The sequence below is a fragment of the Triticum urartu genome, chromosome 3, assembly GCF_003073215.2.
Source record: "Triticum urartu cultivar G1812 chromosome 3, Tu2.1, whole genome shotgun sequence".
Classification (NCBI taxonomy): Eukaryota; Viridiplantae; Streptophyta; class Magnoliopsida; order Poales; family Poaceae; genus Triticum; species Triticum urartu.
The window spans coordinates 719601086-719606601 of record NC_053024.1 but is presented as its reverse complement, the minus strand read 5'-3'; positions in this window follow the sequence as shown (position 1 = coordinate 719606601).

Below are 5516 nucleotides of genomic sequence, written 5' to 3'. Positions count from 1 at the left end.
GAAGAAGTTATGAAGCCAAACAGTTCATACATTCACGTTGCGAAGACTAAAGATAAAGCAAGCATGCAATGGCTTCACAATGTGCAACAGTAAGAAGAGGAAGTGAAGAAGAAACCAGTGACTCGTTGAAGACAATGATATGTTGGACCAGTTCCAGTTGCTGTGACAACTGTACGTCTGGTTGGAGCGGCTAGGTATTTAAACCTTAGGACACACAGTCCCGGACACCCAGTCCTGAACACACAGTCCAGGACACCCAGTCCTCACCGTATTCTCCTTGAGCTAAGGTCACTTAGTCCTCGCCCAATCACTCTGGTAAGTCTTCAAGGTAGACTCCCAAACCTTCACAGACTTCGTTCACTGGCAATCCACAATGTCTCTTGGATGCTCTGAACGTGACGCCTAACCATCTGGGGGATTCATAGTCCTCAAGTGTAATAAGTCTTCATATCACACAGACAAGAAGACTCAAGTGATGCCCAATTTACTCTGGCTCTGGGTGGTTAGGGCTTTTCTCCTCACTAGGGATTTTATCTCATAGGCTTCGAGGTGGGTTGCTCTCAAACGACAAAAGCCGTGCACTGAAATCTGAGCAGTCAACCGTTTATGGTTGTGGGGGTGGGCTATTTATAGCCACTTGGCAACCCGACCTGATTTGTCCGAAATGACCCTGGGTCACTAAGGAACTGACACATGTCTCAACGGTCAGATTTCGAACTCTCATGGTAACTTTACTTGGGCTACAAGTAAAGCTGACTTGTCTGGCTCTGGACAAGATTCGCTCTCATTGTCTTCACTCGAATACATAGGTTTTTGATTTAGGCATCACTTCAGTCATTCTGACTGGTTCTCCTAGACCCCACTTAACAGTGCGGTGGTTCCTATGACTCAACATAAAATAAAAGGAACTACGAAAGATCTAAGTCTTCGAGCTCCATAGGCTTCATAACGTGTCTTCTTTTGTCATAGTCTTCAAAGTGAATATCTTCATATACCACCTTTATTTTCAATGTCTTCATACATTTTTAGGGGTCATCTCTGGTAGTAAAACCAAATCGATGAGGGACTTCTACCTGTGTTTTCCTGTAATTCTCACAAACACATTAGTCCCTCAACTAGGTTTGTCGTCAATACTCCAAAACCAACTAGGGGTGGCACTAGATGCACTTACAATCTCCCCCTTTTTGGTGATTGATGACAAACTAGTTGAAGTTTTCAACGGGGAATATAAAGTGTGAAGTTTGTAAAGGAATTGTCTTCATAAGTTGCAAGAGCTCCCCCTGAAGATGTGCATATAAGTTAGTTTTCTTTTGGAATGCAAATGCACATGGCAGGTTGTACTTGTGGAGATCAGCTTCAGCTTATGATGACAATCCACTATGCATGTGAAAGTATATGAAGATAATGACATGCATAATGGAAAATGGACGTCTGCAGAATGAGATGAGTGCGGAATTTATCGTCGCACATGCGGAATTTATCTTCGAAAATAGAGTGGTAAGCAAGTAGCAGACGACCATCGAGTTTTAGTGTTTACAACTCAAAAGAACCAAATGAAGCAAAAACAAGAGTTGTAAACACGAAGCAAAGTATAACAAAACAAGGCACCCGCCCATGTTGACCCGCTTGAAGACTATAAACATCGTATGCTTCTCCCCCTTTTGTCAGGAATGACCAAAAAGGTTTGAAGACATAGAGTTCTCTACGCGTTCCCAGGCGCAGCAGGGTCGGTGGAGTTGTTTGGCGGTGCTGAGCTTTGAGGTGCTGTTGCAGGTGGTGGTGAAGTAGCATCATCATCTTCATCAATGATTCGCGCAGTGACGGTGGCAGCAGATGAGGAAAAATCAGAGTCTTCAAGTGATGGTGTGTTGCGCATCACAGCCCTTCTAGGAGGTGTGGTGTCAAATTTGAAGCGCTCTGTGAAGCCATCCTCTTCACGTTCAGCTTCAGTGCAGATCATTGAGAGCCCTTTCCACGTACGACAGCAAGTCTCATGTGTAACGAAGGCATTCTTGGTGGCCAGGTTTCGAAGACGATTGACATCCACCAAGAGGCTCTTCATCTGACGTTTCAGCCAGTCGTGATGCCTATCTTGCTTTTGGTGAAGGGCCACAAGAAGCTCTCGGTCAGTGAGGACACGAGCACGCTTCTTGGGTCTTGGAGCGTTTGTGCTATCTGTGGCTTCAGTTGATGCTGGTGCACGTGTAGTGCCAGCCATCGGATAGACCCTGGACATGGCTTCAACACCTTCAACATTCTGCGTGAAGCTCTGGTGTTCGGCATTTTGAAGACTTATTGGTTGCTTGGCAGGCTCAGGGTATATTGCTTCAGCAGAGATATCCACATCTGGCAGGAAGATGCGATGGTTTCGGGCTGAGGGCTGATACGAAATGGTAGAGTGCAGTTTGATCAGCCTCATCACCCAAGGGGCATAGAATTTTAGACCAAATAAGTCCGAGCCTGACGCAGCAAGTTGTTGTATGAAAAGATCCTGTGCGTTGAAGCATTTGCCATGCATGATATAGAATATGAGAGTCTTCATTGCACCCTCAATCTTGGCATGTGGAGAGTGTCCCTTAATGGGCCAGAGAGTCCGCCCGATAATATGATATATGGTCCTGGGCAGGTACTCTAGGTCTTCAACGAAGAACTCAGTTGGATAGGGTGCATCCTGAGGCAATGGCTTCATCATTGAGAGCATCTGACTCATAGTGGGTTCAGGTCTCTGGAAAATACTCTCAATAGCTTCAGAATGTGATTGGCAGCCTTCCTCGAAGAATTCGCCTGGAGTGGGCAGGCTGGTGAGCTCAATGATGTTAAATGCATTGGCTTCATGATGGACATTTCCGGTCATCCACTCCAGGATCCAAGTCTTCGGATCTCTGTTGTAGCCTTTGATGTGGAGAGTGGCATAAAACTGAAGCAGAAGCTCTTCGTTCCAGTGCTCTTCATCAGTCACGAACGGCAGCAGACCCACTTGCCTGAAGCAGTCCAAAGCTTCGTCAAGACATGGCAGACCAGCAATAGCTTCAACCTCAAGGTGCTTGTGAGGGAAGATGCGACCTTGGTTGTATAAGATGCAAGAATAATAGCTGCGCTGTGAATAGCTCCAGAACCTGTCTGATACAATCCTTTCCCTTGAATAGGGGTTCTTGGAGCTATTGAAAAATGTGTTGTCTGCCTTGAAGCTGTTTACATCAAAGGAGCCAGGTGCTGATGCAGAACCTGGGAACCTTGGAAGCCTTGGGACTGGCTTCTGGACATGAGGCATGTGCTCTATGTGATAGTCAAATTGTGGACCTGCAGCAGACTTAGGAACTGAAGTGTCTGGCTCAGTGGCTTCGCTATCCGCTGAAGCATTTGGTGGGGCAGGCTCCACATTGGCTTCAGTGTTAGTAGTTTGAGGGACATCTTCAGGCACGTTCTCTTGGGGAACTGCATTTTGATGGAGCGAGGGAGTGGGTTCTGGAGGTGCTTCTTCATTGTCTTCGGCTGATGCAGCCAGAATTTCTACAGACTGGACTTGAGGCCGTGGACCTTTGCGAAGCCTACGGAACGCAGACGACGCTTGTGGTGTCGGAGTGGGCTGGGCCTCAATGTCTTCTTCCTCCTGAGGGCGATCCGCCCATGACTCATCTTGTGCCATTGGCGTCAGAGGATGACCAATGCTGATTGGTTCGCTTGTTTCAAGCTGAGGAAGGGCTGCATCACCTTGCACATTGTCCTGATGACCAATGTCTTCAGCAGCTAGTGGGTCGGCTGCTGGAATATCTTCAGCGTCAGGTGCCTCTGTGGGAGCAGGCTCATGAACTGTTAGTCTTCTTTCTGCATTGGGGTGAATGACAGAAAGGGGTTCAACCATCAAGGGCTCTGTGGGAGCAGCCCTAGATTTCTTGGTCTTGCGCTTCTTTTTACTGGGAGCAGTAGGAGAGGCTTCAGAGCTCTTCCTTTTTCTGGCTTCAGCTTCTGCAGCTCTTGTCTTCTTTAGCTCTGAAGCTGTTGACCGGCTCTTTGGCTTCGAGCAAGTCGTGGCGGTTGGGAAGACAATGGGAGTGGCTACTTGTCTTGATGCCTCTGGTTCACTCACAGCAGGCTGCTTCTTCTTCTTTGCGGCCATCCTGGGGTCGATACCTGGACGCCCAAGTGCCTTGCGCTTTTCAGCCTCGTTGTAGGCTTGAACACATTTGTCAGCCAATGACTTCATCCTTTCACGTGAGCCTTGAGCTTCAGCACGCTTCTTCAGAAAGTTTTCTTTGAGATCATGCAGCATGATTTTGAAGCTCCTCACTTCCTGCACGCTGAGGCTCGCCATGTGCTTCTTGAACTGAGCTTTTTCGTGATCAATCTTCTGCTTCAGCTCAACAATGCGCTGAGCAATGGCCAGTTCTGAAGCAATTGCGCCTTGGAAGGCGACGCTGAGTCCAACAGGCAGCTGCAGATCATTGAAGCTTATATCTGATGTGTCAAACCATTCATCGATGAAGCTGTGGATGATGGCGACATCAAAGAGAGGCAGATTGTTGAAGATTTCCGCTTCCTCCTTGCTTTTGATGAGCTGTTCTAGTGCGTCATCGCCCAGATCTTCATCGCTTGATAGATCAATGGCTTCACAGCGCAGAATGGCAGCAGCAGTGAACTCTTTACTTGTTTGTTGTTGGGGCTCCTTTCCCTTCAGGGGCTTGGAGACACGGGATACGTCTTCAGACTATACACTGACTTCAGGAGGTGCAGTTTTCAATGGCTTCGCCCTTGAGATTTTGGAGGCAGGGGCCGGCTTCGAAGCTTTTGGTTTCTTTGACTGCTTTGGCTTCGGCACAGCAGGGGCTTCATCAGACTCAGAATCAGCTGGAGGGTCATTCACAGCAGTCCCTTGGACCAAGATGTGGGTGATCAGGCCCTCAAGATTGGCAAACGGACCGATGATATTGGGTTCCACATCGTGTGTGCCATCTGCCCTTGGTGAGGAGGGACCAGGATTGAAGTCAAGCCCAAATTTCTTCTTGTTTAGCTTTGCTGACTGTTGAGCAAACTGAAAGTTGCGTTTGAAGAGATTGTCGTCACGACACCAGAGAAGTGATGACGGATGTGCATCATCAAGCTGGGGTCCTCGGACCATGCATGGGTAGAAGCCTTGAGCAATGGCTTCATCTCTGGTCCTGGGTACAAGGTTCTTGTATAAGATATCCCCCCATGGACTCTTGATAGCATTCTTTTCAGCATACTCCTGGGTGACGAAGCGATATTTGAACCACTATTCTGCCCAATAGCGTCGAATCCATTGGATTCGGGTTTTGCGCTGCCCATAGCTCTCTTCTGGATCTGTTTTGTACATTTCTGCCAAGTCTTCAGGCAGATCCTTGGAAGTTCCCTCACGTCTCTGTCTGCCCCCCTTTCTTGCTGCTGCAACTGAAGCCATAAACTTTAACTTGAAAGGCTTCAAAACTTTCGAAGGCTTCAAAGGCTTTCTTTTTCTTGACAAACAGGAACTGGCTTCAGGAGAGTTTATGTGATGCTGT